The following is an 18,399-nucleotide window of genomic DNA, read 5'->3' as shown; positions in this document are numbered from 1 at the left end:
TTGTAGCCTCGTAGGGGATGTCCTTTTCTCTTCCCTGCAACCTCTTTCTCACAGAAGAGATGTTGTGAGTTTGTCTCTGCTTTATCGTTATTTTCATGGTAAGTGCTTGACTGAGCTCCAATCTATCGTCCCCCCTCACCAGACTTTCACAAGAAACACTCGTCTAGCTGAAAACACTATCAATAATTCCCCCCACCACTCTTTATCTCTGCCTAAACCTAAACGTAGATTCCATGAGCAAAGCTTCTCTCTTAGAACTGCACGCATATGGAATTGTCTTCTGTTTTCCTGCTTTCCAACTGACTACAATATGGTTGTCTTCAAGTCTAACGTAAATAAGTTTTTGATGAGCTGTTCCATATAAGTTATCAAATTTACCGAATTTCCATTACTAATGATTACTATATTATCCAATTTCTACTGTACACTCTTTGACCCTTATCCTCGAGTGGTCTCTTGGCCTTGATAAATGGTGATGCCCATGTAAAAAAAAACAAACAAAAAAGCCCCTGCCCAGATGTGGCAGCAGTACTCCATCCTTGGACGTACTTGGCTTTTATATAGATAGAGAATTGCATCAGCAGTGAGTTATCTACTGCAAGGTTGCATAAATCCGCTCATCTAAAAGTGCTTCAATGGAATATGCTATGACATAATCTATTAATAGATTCATATAATGTAATATATAATGCGAATATAATGAATACAAGTTTTAAACTAACAAAAATAAAAGACTATTATGCATGTAATCACTAGGGCTGTAACAACAGCATATTCTTTTCATTGTTTTGACTCTCGAGTGTATATTCGACACAGTTAATCCACCGAGAACCACATCACTCTGTATAAAAGTATATAAGATATCAACGTCAAAACAATGAAAAGAATATGCTGTTGTCACAGAGTAGTAATAATTTAGGAAATTTCATTTTTTTTAAACATTTCTTTGATGAATACAATTAACACATGATTTCTATTTTCAGATTTTTATTGGAAAACTGATGACAAAATATAACACACACATATATATATGAAAGAACTTGAATGCCTACAGAAGAGAACCTGAATGCCTACTGGAGAGGAAACCCTTTAAAATCCATCTGCTGATACACTGTTTAAAAACGTTATACTTGTGAAGTGTCTTTTTAATTACAGACGTGACATAAGACAATCTCTTTTTCTCTGCATCAGACAAAAATTGCTAAACACTGTTCAAATGAAGAAATCACACACCTTCACTAATGATGTAAATTTCTGCAATTCCATACTAATTTCAAGATGGATTAGTGAGAAAAAAAGCAACATTAACACTCGGATATCTATGTATCGCAGAAAAAACTAATTTGTTGACTGTATGATTGTGGTCCTTGATTGCTAGGTGTTCACTGAAGTAAAATTGTAAATAATGAAGAACATTATATTTGTGAAAGATTTCGTGAATCATTTTAAGAAACATCTGTTTTAAAGCCCTTTTAAAATTTACCTAGTGAGACACTGTTGAAAAGACGTTGTACTTGTGCAGTCTATTCAATTAGACAATTTATTTTTTCTATGCATCCGACAAAAATTGCTAAACATTGTTCAAACAAAAGAATCATACACCTACCCTAATGATGTAATAACACACAGTTTGATAGTCCACCAGACTAGTTGAATTCTGCTTTTTTATCCAATTCACCCAAAAAATATTCTACTGCAATTCCTTATTTATTCCAAGATTAATTATGAAAAAACATTAACTATGTATCACATGAATACGTCAAGTGTGTGATTTGGCATTTTCACAAACACATCTAAATTACCTCCTCATGCGAACAAATACTGGTGAAAAACTTGAATGCCTAATAGACACTATCCTCGAGTGTCTAAGATCTCTGTACAGGGATTGTAAGAACAACTTGGCATGAGGGAACTTTTTCCATAGAAATAAACCTTGAGCAAATATTCAAACTCACATAGAATTCACAGCCCAAATAAGATCTTTCTATGGACAACTCACGTTAGCTTTTATGAGAAATGTTGTGACTTCTCAAAGTAGTGTTACTTCAAGTAATAGCACAGAACTGGATACTCCACCAGACTAGATAAATTCGTATCCTGGAATCCAGTAAGACCGAAAGACCAATATGAAAATGGTTAATTGGGGAGAGAAAATTTATGTTCTCAATGTCTTTATTAACTCGGTGTTTGAGAGATAAAGAACTTTAATGGAACATTCGAATATCTATGTATTTTATATGGTTTATTGGGGAGGAGGAAAATTATGTTCTCAATTTCTTTACTAATTCAGTGTTTGAGAGATAAAGAAATTTAATGGAATATTCAAATAGCTATGTATCTCATAGAGTTGAAGTGTTAGCCCCAGGTAGTTGGCCTCTTGATTTCTGAGAACTCTTACTAAAGTAAAATAAAACAAAAGTTAAAAACAAAAAGCCTGGCACATCTAAATGACCTCATGCGAACGCAGACTGATAAAGAACTTGAATGCCTACTAGACACTGTCCTCGAGTGTCTAAGGTCTCTCTGTACGGGGGTTTGTCAGGACAACCTGGCATGAGAATATTTTTCCCTAGAAGTAAACCCTAACCAAATATTCAAAATCACATAGTATTCACTGACCAAATAACATCTCCTCACTATGGCTAACCCACATTAGCTTTTACGAGGAATGGTGCACCTTCTCCAAGTGATATTACCTCAAGTAATAGCACGAAGCTGGATACTCCACCAGACTAGATAAATTCGTATCCTGGAATCCAGTAAGACCGAAAGACCAATATGAAAATAATATGTATTTTATATAGAGTTTAAGTGTAAATCCAAAGTAGTTGGCCTCTTGATTTCTGAGAATTCAATTGAAGTAAAATAGAACAAATATATATATATATATATATATATATATATATATATATATATATATAACTACTTAATTTACTCATAAAATTAATATACAAAAGATTAGATTTATGCGTAAACTTTAAGTATTTACTTCAAAAGTGCTCAATACGTAGGTAGAGCTAATTAGTAAGTTATAAAATGTATATGGCGATTAAGCTATACTGAATATACTAGAAAGCTGATTGGCTAACTAAAATCTCAATAGAAGATGCGCATATAAAAACGATAAACAACCACAGAATTTGCGCATAAGCCTGCAGAGTCCTAGAGTGGATAAAACGCAGAATATTCAGTGTAGCTTAATCACCATATACATCTTATAACTTACTATATATATATATATATATATATATATATATATATATATAAGTAAATATTAAAATATTGTTCGGAAAAAGAGGGAACATTCCACATTATATATATACAGGATTTTCTTTTATCCTAAGCATTGTTTTTGTTAAAGACACAAATGATTTTAAAACATGCTTGTTCAATGAGGATACTAAAAAGAGCTCTCGGTTGGTTTCAATAAAAAGCAGGGCAATGTTGGCAGCTGGTTTGGCTGCCCCATATCCAGCGTTACAATCTTCAAAGGAAGAAAATTACAAAAAATAAGAGAGAGAACTTGATGCCTACTAGACACTATCCTCAAGTGTCTAAGGACAGGGGTTTGTCAGAACAACCTGGCATGAGGATACTTTTTCTTTCCTGACCAAATATTCAAAATCACATTTCGTATTCGCTGCCAAAATAAGATCTCCTCACTATGGCTAACCCACATTAGCTTTTATGAGGAATGGTGCACCTTCTCCAAGTGATGTTACCTCAATTAATAGCACAAAGCTGGATACTCCACCAGACTAGATAAATTCTTGTCCTGGAATCCAGTAAGACTAAAACAAAATATATACTACAACATATGAAAATGGTTAATTCGGGAGAGGAAAATTATGTTCTCAATTTCTTTACTAACTCAGTGTTTAAGAGATAAAGAACTTTAATGGAACATTCGAATATCTATGTATCTCATATAAAATTCAAGTGTTAGCCCCAGGTTGTGGGCCCCTTGATTTCTGAGAACTTCAACTGAAGTAAAATAAAACAAAGAAGGGGTAAATAGTGTGTGAAAAAGGTGGGATTATTTAGCATTGTACATATTTTTTATTAAATAGAATACACACACATATAGATATAAATATTTTATGCAAAAAGTGGGATTATTCAATATTACACATATTTTTGTTAAATAGAACACTCACATACATAGATATATATATATTTTATGCCAAAAAGTGGGATTATTTAATATTGCACATGATTTTAATCAAAAGAACATACACATATATAGATTTAAATATTTTATGCCAAAAAGTGGGATTATTCAATATTACACATATTTTTGTTAAATAGAACACTCACATACATAGATATATATATATATATTTTATGCCAAAAAGTGGGATTATTTAATATTGCACATGATTTTAATCAAAAGAACATACACATATATAGATTTAAATATTTTATGCCAAAAAGTGGGATTATTCAATATTACATATATTTTTATTAAATAGAACGCACATATATAGCTATAAATATTTTATGCCAAAAAGTGGGATTATTTAATATCGCACATAATTTAATCAAAAGAACTCACACATATATTGATATAAATATTTTCTGCAAAAAGGTGGGATTATTCGACATTCCACATATTTTTATTAAAAGAACACTCACATATATAGATATATTTTATGCAAAAAAAGTGGGAATATTTTAACATTACACATATTTTTATTAAAAGAACACTCACATGTATAGATATATATATTTTATGCAAAAAAAGTGGGAATATTTTAACATTACACATATTTTTATTAAATAGAACACTCACATGTATAGATATATATATTTTCTGCAAAAAGTGGGATTATTAAAATTTCATGTGTTAACCCACACAGGCGAAAAGCCATATTCATGTGAAATGTGTGATTTAGCATTTTCCCGGAAATCATATTTAAAAATTAACACGTTCAAACAAACGGGTGAAAAACCTTATTCATGTCACATATGTCAGTCATCATTTTCCCGAAACGAAAGTTTAAAAAGGCATATGGTGACACACACTAGAGAAAAACCTTTTTCGTGCAAAGTGTGTGGCTCAATCCGAATCAAACTACCCAAGGAGCCAAATATTTTTTCTTTTTTGTGAGTTTATCTTATTAATTTTGACATTCAACTGGATTAATACAAAATCAATATTAGTTTGTTTTTTTTTAAATTAATTGTTCAAGCCCAAAATAACAAAAAAAAAAAAAGACCTGATTCTTCTTAATTGGACTCTTTTTTTTTGATAATGTATCCGAATCAAACTACAATTGAAATCACATGCAAAAGTTCACATGTTAACACTCTGGCGAGAAACCTCATTCATGTGATGTGTGCCATGCATCATTTTCCTTGAAATCAAATTTAAAAATTCATACGTCAACACACACTGGCGAGAAACTCCTCCTGGGAACATATACCCGAACGAACAGTTGGGAATGACAACTACACTATTCACTATGACTACATAATCCCTACTGCTACATATCTTGAAAACGCAGCCGTTAAACCAGATATAGTGATTTGGGACAGAGCAAACAAAAAAGCGACCATAACAGAGGTCAGTGTAGCCAATGATACAGGGCTTAACAGAGTTGAGAGGGAAAAGATAACAAAGTATCAAGGACTTATGTATGATATGAAACGAAATTGAAAATTAAAAGACGTTTCAATTATACCAGTCATCATAGGAGCAACTGGGCTTATGAAAAAGAACTTTAAAAAGTACATAGCAAGCATACCCGGTGAACCAAGTGCAAGTGAAATACAAACGATTGCACTGAAAGGGACGGCTAGAATCCTGAAAAGATCTCTTGGTTGGACTCACTAAAATAGGGGTAAATGTCAGACATTTGGTTGGATGTCCCATCCCCTAGAAGAAAAAGTTTAAGAAAAATGAAAAAAAAAAGCGAGAAACCATATTCATGTGATATGTGTACTGCAGCATTTTCCAGAAAACAAAGTTTTAAAATTCATATGCTTACACACGTTAACGTAAAACCTTATTGCTGTGAAGTTTGTGGTTCAAACTTTTCCCGTAAATCACATCTAAAAGATCATATTTTAACACACACTGGCGAGAAACCTTATCCTTGTAACATATGTGCTTCAGCATTTTCGCAAAAGTCAAGTTTAAAGGTTCATATGAAAAAACACACTGGTGAACGACCTTATTCATGTGAAGTTTGTGGTTCGAAATTTTCCTTGAAGTCAAACGTCAAAGTTCACATGTTGACACACACTGGCGAGAAACCTTTCTCTTGCGACATTTGTGGTTCAGCATTTTCCCACAGAAAAAGTTTAAAAAGTCACATGTTCAACCACAGTGGGAAAAAACCCTATTCATGTGAAATTTGCGGTTCAGCATTTTCTTATGAATACAACTTAAAAAGTCATATCTTAACACACACCGGGGAGAAACCATATTCATGTGAAGTGTGTGGTTCCGCATTTTCACAAAAAGCAAATTTAAAAAGTCATATGTTTATACACACGGGAGAAAAACCATATTCATGTGAAGTGTGTGGTTCGGTATTTTCACACAAAGCACATTTACAATGTCATCTGTTCACACACACTGGGGAGAAACCTTATTCGTGTGAAATGTGTGGTTATGAATTTTCCCAAAAATCATCTTTAAAAAGACACATGCTAGTACATACCAGGGATTGATAGCCTACAAACATAGATGGCCAGTGTGGGTTTTGCCACTCAGCGATTGACAGCGCAAGCCATTTAATGTCTGCATGCCCAATCTTATTGGCATATAGCCATTACACTGCTCGTCACAACAAAATATGCAAGTACCTCCATTGGAAGATCTGTGGAGAGATGCAGCTTGACAGATCGACGAACATCTGGGAACATGAACCACCACCACCACCACCACCACCAATAACATCAAACAGAAATATGACTGGGTTCTATGACAAAAACATACAGGCAGATACATAAAAGACAAGGCCATCAAACCAAATATTGTTATATGGAACAAGCCTGAAAGAACTGCGCTCATTGTCGATGTCACAGTCCCAAATGATTTTGGCCTTAACAGAGCTGAACATAAAAAGATAACAAAATATCAGGACCTAAAAATGATCTAAAAACGACATGGTCTCTGAAAGAAATAAACATTATATCGGTTGTGATAGGAGCAACTGGTTTAATAAAAAAGAATCTTCAGAAATACTTCTGGTGCTACCAGATGAGACTGTCTGAAGATATTGGCTTCGTGGGACGAAATGCACCTAATATTGATGCTTTTTGTTTTTCTACTTCCATTTTGCAAAACTTAATTATGTTCTCCAAAACCAAAAACAGAAAACAACAACCCACCTTTAAAAAAGAATCTTCAGAAATACTTAGAAGCAACCGTTGGAAGACCAAGCTGTAATGAAATACAGATAGCAGCCATAAAGGAAACAGTATCTATCCTGAAAAGAGCTTCGGATATAAATTAAAATCATAACAGAATCAAGTGTTAGCCCCAGGAGGAGTTAACTGAAGTAAAATAAAAATTTAAAAAAGAAGAAAAGCCACATTCTTGTGATGTTCTTTTTCTAATAAATCAAATTTAGTGGCACATAAGGATTCGCACTAAAGAAGAGATGCAACTAGATAGGTCGTCAAACATCTGGGAACATAAACCACCACCGATAACATAAAACGGAAAAGTGACAATGTTCTACGACAAAGACATACAGGCGGGCAGATACATAAAAGACAAAGCTATCAAACCAGATATCGTAATATGAAACAAACCCAAAAGAACTGCGCTCATTATCGACGTCACAGTCCCAAATAATTTTGGCCTTAATAGAGCTGAACGGGAAAAGATAACAAAATATCAGGACGTAAAAAAATGATCTGAAAACGACATGGTCTCTGAAAAAAATAAACATTATACCGATTGTGATAGAAGCAACTGGCTTAATAAAAAAAGAATCTTCAGAAATACTTAGAAGCAATCCTTGGAAGACCAAGCTGTAAGGAAATACAGATAGCAGCCATAAAGGAAACAGTATCTATCCTGAAAAGAGCCTCGGATATAAATTTAAATCATAACAGAATCAAGTGTTAGCTCCAGGAGGAGTTAACTCCCTTGATCTCTTAAAACTTACTATAGTTAAATTTAAAAAAAGGAAAAAAAAGATTTATATAATATATATAGATCATATGTGAAAAAAAGAATATAAAATAGCAAAGCCTTGTGCACAACAAGTATAATATGGTGTACGACTGGCTTCACATGTTACACTAAATGTTTCAGCGTTAATTGTTACCTAACCTGAAAAAGAACATGTATACAGATACAAGTAACTTGAATGCCTACTAGACACTGTCCTCGAGTGTCTAAGGTCTCTCTGTAAAGGGGTTGGCAGAACAACCTGGCATGAGGATACTTTTTCCATAGAAGTAAACCCTGACCAAATATTCAAAATCACTTAGTATTCACTGCCCAAATAAGATCTCCTCACTATGACTGACTCATATTAGCTTTTACGAGGAATGGTGCACCTTCTCCAAGTGAGGTTATGAACTGTTTCTGTAAATAAAGTGTAGGAATGAGAGTTATTTTTCAAATCTTTACTGAAAAAGTCATTAACATTTTACAAGGTTCTAAGATTTTCAAAGTCAAAAACAATTAACAAAAGTCCTATATTTTTTCAACCCTGAAATAAAGATCTGTTCGAACATGTTTGATCACACATATACACACCCACACATACGCACGCACATACACACACACACACGCACGCATATACACATCCTCATACGCACTCACATTCATGCGCACACACACACACACACCCGAGCTGTGACATCACTTCCTTTAAAGTGAAAACCAGACATGCGCACCCAGAACACTAACTCCAGTATAAAAGTCAACAAAACCTGTTAACTTCCCTTTTTTCGTCCGGACCAGCGTTCAAGCTGCTTAGTCGACGAACCGACCGCGTGCTCTAACATGACTCTATCTCCCCCCTTTGCCTTTGGTCCATCAAAACAGACATGTGCGCGACGCTCTACTGAGCTTAACCCTTTCTTTCTACAGGCTGGCTTGCCACTTCGCGTTTCTCTATAGCATTCCCCTTTCCTTCCACGCGCGTAGTCATCAACAGCTGAATGAACACGTGTACACCGAAGACTTTCATTTCTCAACAGAAAATAAACGACATGTTTATTTTATTCCAGCATTTGAGTTCTTTGTTTCCTTCATTCAATTTGTTTCATTATTTTTTCTTGTAGCGAGTTAGGGTATTTATATCCTAGTCTTCTACAGCTTCAACATATTTGATCCACTTTCCGGACACCTTAAAAACGTTCATTTATTACTGAATTGATTTTTTTCCAATGAATTTTCTAAGGAGGGGGTGCCATATCATACCCTTGCCGTCGCCATGTGGGGCAAAAAGCCAACAAACAGTACGTACACTTTATACGCTTTCTATCTCCATAACCTGGATTGACTTTCTCACTCTATCTCCCCTTTGGTTTTGGTTCATCAACACAGACATGTGCGCGACTCTCTACTGAGCTTAACCTTCTCTTTCTACAGGCCGTTTCTCTATTGCATTCCCCTTTCCTTCTACGCGTGTAGTTATCAACGGCTGAATGAACATGTGTACACCGAAGACTTTCATTTCTCAACAGAAAATAAACGACATGTTTATTTTATTCCAGCATTTGAGTTCTTTGTTTCCTTCATTCAATTCGTGTCATTATTTTTTCTTGTAGCGAGTTAGGGTATTTCATATCCTGGTCCGCAACATATCAGATTAAAATTGTTAGGTATTCTTTTTTTTTTTTTGCTTTATTTTAAATTTATTTTTTGAGCATGAGAGAGAGATAGTGTGAGTGAGAAAGAGATATATATATCTTTGCGTCGTAAGAAAAAGAAATAAAGATCTGTTCGAACATGTTTGACCAAACATATACGCACGCACACATACGCACGCACATACGCACACACACATGCACGCATATACACATCCTCATACGCACTCACATTCATGCGCACACACAGACACACCCGAGCTGTGACGTCACTTCCTTTAAAGTGAAAACCAGACATGCGCACCCAGAATACTAACTTCAGTATAAAAGTCAACAAAACCTGTCAACTTCCCTTTTTTCGTCCGGACCAGCGTTCGAGCTGCTTAGTCGACGAACCGACCGCGTGCTCTAACATGACTCTATCTCCCCCCTTTGCCTTTGGTGTAGAGAGACACATTTCTCACTTTTTGTTTTCAATCGAAGGGTTATTTAGGATGTAGGAAGGGTACACTTTTTTTTTCTGAATCAATCTCTTGTATGTAACTTTTTGTTTCTTCGGAGGTGCAAAACAATTCTTTTGAGAGAGATAGTGTGAGAGAGAAAGAGATATACCTATATCTCTTTGTGTCGTAAGTAAAAGAAAAAGTGTGGAATTTTGCCGGCCGTAATAATATCACAACCGCATGGCATTTCCCAAGTTTCGAATCAGAGGAATCGTCATGGACTACCCGATAACATTCATGTTAAATAATAAAGATGGCAGGGAATGAAAAAGGTCGGACACCAAATGAACAATGGTAAAATATATATAAATTTATTATTCAAACAAAAAAAACAAATGAAGGAAATAAAAATAATAAAATAGTCATAAAGAGAGTCCAGTCACAGACAACATTAGATCAGGATGGGGGGGGGTCATTGGTGGATATATATTGTTTTCTCTCTTCCTTTTCTCTCCTTTTCTTTCTTTTCTTTTTTTTGATAAAACACAGAGTCACAGTTAAAACAAAATATTAGAATATTCAAAATGAAAGTCGGATCACAAACTTTCGCAAAACATAAGGAGACAGATAAAGCAAGATATCAGGATAATCAAAATGAAAGTCGGGTCGCAGACAATATCAGGTTGGGATGGGGTTATGATTTCTCTTTTCTTTGATAACGCATAAAGTCACAGTTGAAACAAAAACAGAACAATCAAAATGGAAGTTAGGTAACAATGTTCTTTCTCTCTTTCCCTCTTCTTTTCTTTTCCCAATTTTTTCACCTTTATGCTTGGCGAGGAAAGAAATTATTTCACGGAAAGAACTCGACTGTCATTGAGCAGGCTGAGGGGGGGGGTGAAATATGAGAGAATGGATATCGAACGATACTTAGCTTTCTTGGTGGGAATTTCTCCCCTGACGCGCGCATTTCGATGACGTGATAATGCCCTTAGTTTTTCTTTATCACTTCTTTTTCTTTCTTCGTCATCTTCAATATGCGGTTTGTCCTGACAAAGTTCTTGGGTAGAATGGCTCTCGTTAAATTATGTTTACCAAGGTAATTCCATGTTGGAGTAAATGTCCCTTTTTGGTCTCATGGCTGTCCGCCAAGTTGAATTGATCATTTGTCGGTCACCATGCGTCGTCCACGCGGGTGTATATTCCTGCTTTTTGGGGAGCAAAAAACATTATCGTCATTTCCCAACGGCTGTTGACTCGAAACTTTTTAGAGAGACTTTTTTCGTCTGTTTTTTTTTTTGTGTAGAGAGATACATTTCTCACTTTTTTTTTTCAATCGAAGGGTTATTTAGGATGTAGGAAGGGTACACTTCTTTTTTTCTGAATCGATCTCTTGTATGTTACTTTTTGTTTCTTCGGACTTGCAAAACAATTCTTTTTTTTTTCAGGTTTCTGAATATTTCTGAGTACATTTATTGCTTGCGTTTGTGCACGTGTGTGTATTGGTCTGCCATTTTTTATTTTTTATTTTTTTTTTGAATTTCTTATAAACCGTGCTTTTAGATATTTCTTTATCTTCTGGCCGAAATATTCAGTTTTTAAAAACCGTCGACCTTAATTTTTTTTTATTTTATTCATCTGGTGGCTATTATATTTGGCTATGCCGTGGATTTTTCAGAGTCAATCTTTTGTCTAAAGGCAACATTTATAACAGATGGTGCCGTAATCGACTTAAACCTGGCAGGGTCGAAATTATTTCCATGCTGAAAAATAATATATCCTGGTCAAAAGGGCTCCATTTATAACACATCAGCTGGTCACTGGCATGCGACCGGCTTCAATGTGTTACACTCAATGTCTTATACCTACATCCCCTCTTGTTTGGACTTAGAAATTTTCAATTGAATACACGTTGACTTTCCTTGGTCTATAGAGTTCTCATCTTCCTATACCTACATCCCCTCTTGTTTGGACTTAGAAATTTTCAATTGAATACACGTTGACTTTCCTTGGTCTATAGAGTTCTCATCTTCCTATACCTACATCCCCTCTTGTTTGGACTTAGAAATTTTCAATTGAATACACGTTGACTTTCCTTGGTCTATAGAGTTCTCATCTTCCTATACCTACATCCCCTCTTGTTTGGACTTAGATATGAAGATGTGAAGATGGGCCAGTCATTAGGTTCAGCATATCGAGAAGAAAAGCATACCTGAGATATTGGATGCGCCTCCATTCTCTCAAGATGATCTCTTCTCTCTTCCATGTGGTACTCTGATTGGAATCTTCCTTCATCGTATTCTGGACCGCTTCATTGTTTAATAGAGACATGGCAGAGACAAGAAAAATGACATGCAACACAATTGCAAATATATATTTTTTTTTTTTTACAAGGGTGTCACCACTTATCAAGGCCCAGAGGCCACTCGAGGATAAGGGTTAATAGGTATACATTAGTCATTGTGATTTTAGCATAGTAAACAGTGGGAATTTTGAAACTTGGATTACTTAGGGGGACGATTCAATTAGAACTTGTTCACATTGGACTTTTTCTTTTTTTTTTATAGGTATCAACTCATTATCAAGGCCAAGAGGCCACTCAAGGATAAGGGTTAAAGAGTGTACAGTAGAAATTGGACAATATAATAATCATTAGTAATGAAAATTTGGTAAATTTGATAACTTATATGGAATGGCTCATCAAGAACTTATTTACGTTAGACTTGAAGACAACCATATTGTAGTCAGCCGGAAAGCAGGAAAACGGAAGACAATTCCACAGGTGTGCAGTTCTAATAAAAAAGCTTTGTTCATGGAATCTACGTTTAGGTTTAGGCACAGATAAAGAGTGGGGGGAATTATTGATAGTGTTTACAGCTAGACGAGTGTTTCTTGTGAAAGTTTTGCGAGGGGGGGACCATAGATTGAAGCTCAGTCGAACACTTTCCATGAAAATAACGATACATCAGAGACAAACTCGCAACATCTCTTCTGTGAGATAGAGGTTGCAAGGAAGAGAAAAGGACATCTCCTAATAGGCTACGAAGTCTATTTTGAACTCTATCAAGGCAGGCCAAGTCCTTTCTAGCAGCTCCTGCCCAGATGTGGCAACAGTATTCCATCCTTGGACGTACCTAGCTCTTTATAGATAGAGAATTGCATCAGCAGTGAGATATCTACTGGATCGATAGAAAGATCCCACCATTTTTCCAGCGGCCTTGGCAACAGATTTGATGTACGTGTTCCATTTAAGATCAGGAGCAATGGTCAAGCCCAGAAACTTGTCAAAACTTGAGGCCTCCTGAAGACGAGAGCTATTCATTTCAATTGATGCCAGATGTGGATCAGAATGTTGATGATGTAAAGAGAGAAGCTTGGTTTTAGATGCATTAAAAGTAACCAGCCACTCCTTTCCCCATTGTACTACATGCTCAAGATCAGAGGAGATATATTATATATAAATATATTATATAATCTTAACTATTTATTGTACAAAAATATATATTATAAGACAATATATAATTTACATATCCTACAATTATTAAACTAACTATGCTTAACGAGTGTTGAGAGGGAGCGGGTGCCCTCTCTAGTTTACGAATAGACAGAAATCTGCGTGCTTACCCCATGTTGTCTGGATGAAAAAAAAGGCCGATCAAGGAATGGGAATTCTGGGGCTGCATTTCTGTGTATCTCTAGCTTATGGCCAAATCACCACCTGGAGAGTGTGTTAGCAATCGTGGCACAGAGAAAGAGTGCCACACAGATACTATCATTCACTTTGGGAACATAATTTTCTTTTCCTCAATTGACCTTTTAAATAATTTTTTGTGGTTTCTTCATCTCACTGGATTCCAGGACAAGAATTTCTCTTGTCTGGTGGAATATCCAGCTTTGTACTGCTACTTGAGGTTGTAGGGGACTAGGATATATAAATACCCCAATCCCGTTACAAAATAATAATGAAACGAATGGGAATTGAAGGAAACAAAGACACAATTAATGGATAAGATAAATGTCGTTTATTTGCTGTTGAAAGAAATGAACATTTTAGTCATAACATGTCCGCGCGTGGGAAGAGAAATAAATGTTGTAGGAAAATTGAACATGGTAGTCCAGCGTGTAGACAAAGGAGAGGATATCAGAGTTGTCATCAGTTAGTAGTCAGCGACGCGAAGGTGTTCTTAGTGGCCAGTAGTAGGTGGAAAGAGAAAGAGTGAGAATGTATACATACAGTCTTTAGCTCATGCCCCATACATAGTAGGAAGTGGGCGTGAGGTGCGCGTGCGCGCGCACCAGAACGGCGCGCGGCTTGTTCGCCCAACCTCTCTAGTTGAGAGTTGGTTCCAAAGAGGATTAGAAACAGCTTATCGCCTTGTTTTTATACTCGTTTCCAGAGTGTATTTTGCGCATGTGTATTTCCTTAGAAAGCGGAAGTGACGTCGTCCATGTGCGTGATCGTGTTCGCGTGCGTGAGTACATGTGTGTACGTAAGTGTGTGTGTATATATACGTGAATGTGAGTGTATGTACGCGAACGTGAATAAGTGTACATGTGTGGACGTGGGCGCGTATGTTTGTGTGCGCGTATGTATATGACAACTTGAAATATGAATGTGTGTTTTGTGTGAGACTTGAAAAAGGCTCGTACATGGTAACATCACTTGGAGAAGGCGAACCATTCCTCGTAAGTTGGGTTAGCCATATCGAGGAGATCTTACTTGGGCTGTGAATACAAAATGTGATTTTGAATATTTAGTCATGATTTACTGTTTTCCTGACAAGGTGTGAAGCCATTTAATATAAAGAAGAAGCTGAAGAGTGTGTTAGCAACCGTAGCACAAAGAAAGAGTGCCACACAGATACTATCATTCAGCGTTAGAATGGACCTAGTCAAGGGATAACTCTATACTCCCAAAGCTCCCCAAATGAATCCTTGCCATTGGATATAGTTTACGATCACAATATTTTAATTATGAAATACATGTTTTAATGAAAATTCCTCCAGACAAGGTGTGAAGCCATTTAATATAAAGAAGAAGCTGAAGAGTGTGTTAGCAACCGTGGCACAGAGAAAGACTGCCACACAGATACTATCATTCAGCGTTAGAATGGACCTAGTCAAGGGATAACTCTATACTCCCAAAGCTCCCCAAATAAATCCTTGCCATTGGATATAGTTTACGATCACAATATTTTAATTATGTAATACATGTTTTAATGAAAATTCCTCCAGACAAGGTGTGAAGTCATTTAATATAAAGAAGAAGCTGAAGAGTGTGTTAGCAACCGTGGCACAGAGAAAGAGTGCCACACATATACTATCATTCAGCGTTAGAATGGACCTAGTCAAGGGATAACTCTATACTCCCAAAGCTCCCCAAATAAATCCTTGCCATTGGATATAGTTTACGATCACAATATTTTAATTATGTAATACATTTTTTAATGAAAATTCCTCCAGACAAAGTGTGAAGCCATTTAATATAAAGAAGAAGCTGAAGAGTGTGTTAGCAACCGTAGCACAGAGAAAGAGTGCCACACAGATACTATCATTCAGCGTTAGAATGGACCTAGTCAAGGGATAACTCTATACTCCCAAAGCTCCCCAAATAAATCCTTGCCATTGGATATAGTTTACGATCACAATATTTTAATTATGTAATACATTTTTTAATGAAAATTCCTCCAGACAAGGTGTGAAGCCATTTAATATAAAGAAGAAGCTGAAGAGTGTGTTAGCAACCGTGGCACAGAGAAAGAGTGCCACACAGATACTATCATTCAGCGTTAGAATGGACCTAGTCAAGGGATAACTCTATACTCCCAAAGCTCCCCAAATAAATCCTTGCCATTGGATATAGTTTACGATCACAATATTTTAATTATGTAATACATGTTTTAATGAAAATTCCTCCAGACAAGGTGTGAAGTCATTTAATATAAAGAAGAAGCTGAAGAGTGTGTTAGCAACCGTGGCACAGAGAAAGAGTGCCACACATATACTATCATTCAGCGTTAGAATGGACCTAGTCAAGGGATAACTCTATACTCCCAAAGCTCCCCAAATAAATCCTTGCCATTGGATATAGTTTACGATCACAATATTTTAATTATGTAATACATTTTTTAATGAAAATTCCTCCAGACAAAGTGTGAAGCCATTTAATATAAAGAAGAAGCTGAAGAGTGTGTTAGCAACCGTAGCACAGAGAAAGAGTGCCACACAGATACTATCATTCAGCGTTAGAATGGACCTAGTCAAGGGATAACTCTATACTCCCAAAGCTCCCCAAATAAATCCTTGCCATTGGATATAGTTTACGATCACAATATTTTAATTATGTAATACATTTTTTAATGAAAATTCCTCCAGACAAGGTGTGAAGCCATTTAATATAAAGAAGAAGCTGAAGAGTGTGTTAGCAACCGTGGCACAGAGAAAGAGTGCCACACAGATACTATCATTCAGCGTTAGAATGGACCTAGTCAAGGGATAACTCTATACTCCCAAAGCTCCCCAAATAAATCCTTGCCATTGGATATAGTTTACGATCACAATATTTTAATTATGTAATACATGTTTTAATGAAAATTCCTCCAGACAAGGTGTGAAGTCATTTAATATAAAGAAGAAGCTGAAGAGTGTGTTAGCAACCGTGGCACAGAGAAAGAGTGCCACACATATACTATCATTCAGCGTTAGAATGGACCTAGTCAAGGGATAACTCTATACTCCCAAAGCCCCCCAAATAAATCCTTGCCATTGGATATAGTTTACGATCACAATATTTTAATTATGTAATACATTTTTTAATGAAAATTCCTCCAGACAAAGTGTGAAGTCATTTAATATAAAGAAGAAGCTGAAGAGTGTGTTAGCAACCGTGGCACAGAGAAAGAGTGCCACACAGATACTATCATTCAGCGTTAGAATGGACCTAGTCAAGGGATAACTCTATACTCCCAAAGCTCCCCAAATAAATCCTTGCCATTGGATATAGTTTACGATCACAATATTTTAATTATGTAATACATTTTTTAATGAAAATTCCTCCAGACAAGGTGTGAAGCCATTTAATATAAAGAAGATGCTGAAGAGTGTGTTAGCAACCGTAGCACAGAGAAAGAGTGCCACACAGATACTATCATTCAGCGTTAGAATGGACATAGTCAAGGGATAACTCTATACTCCCAAAGCTCCCCAAATAAATCCTTGCCATTGGATATAGTTTACGATCACAATATTTTAATTATGTAATACATTTTTTAATGAAAATTCCTCCAGACAAGGTGTGAAGCCATTTAATATAAAGAAGAAGCTGAAGAGTGTGTTAGCAACCGTAGCACAGAGAAAGAGTGCCACACAGATACTATCATTCAGCGTTAGAATGGACCTAGTCAAGGGATAACTCTATACTCCCAAAGCTCCCCAAATAAATCCTTGCCATTGGATATAGTTTACGATCACAATATTTTAATTATGTAATACATTTTTTAATGAAAATTCCTCCAGACAAGGTGTGAAGCCATTTAATATAAAGAAGAAGCTGAAGAGTGTGTTAGCAACCGTAGCACAGAGAAAGAGTGCCACACAGATACTATCATTCAGCGTTAGAATGGACATAGTCAAGGGATAACTCTATACTCCCAAAGCTCCCCAAATAAATCCTTGCCATTGGATATAGTTTACGATCACAATATTTTAATTATGTAATACATTTTTTAATGAAAATTCCTCCAGACAAGGTGTGAAGCCATTTAATATAAAGAAGAAGCTGAAGAGTGTGTTAGCAACCGTAGCACAGAGAAAGAGTGCCACACAGATACTATCATTCAGCGTTAGAATGGACATAGTCAAGGGATAACTCTATACTCCCAAAGCTCCCCAAATAAATCCTTGCCATTGGATATAGTTTACGATCACAATATTTTAATTATGTAATACATTTTTTAATGAAAATTCCTCCAGACAAGGTGTGAAGCCATTTAATATAAAGAAGAAGCTGAAGAGTGTGTTAGCAACCGTAGCACAGAGAAAGAGTGCCACACAGATACTATCATTCAGCGTTAGAATGGACCTAGTCAAGGGATAACTCTATACTCCCAAAGCTCCCCAAATAAATCCTTGCCATTGGATATAGTTTACGATCACAATATTTTAATTATGTAAT

Source organism: Euprymna scolopes, chromosome 46 (genome assembly GCF_053919585.1).
Source record: "Euprymna scolopes isolate OS-2025 chromosome 46, ASM5391958v1, whole genome shotgun sequence".
Classification (NCBI taxonomy): domain Eukaryota; kingdom Metazoa; phylum Mollusca; class Cephalopoda; order Sepiida; family Sepiolidae; genus Euprymna; species Euprymna scolopes.
Note: the sequence above shows the minus strand (reverse complement) of the source record.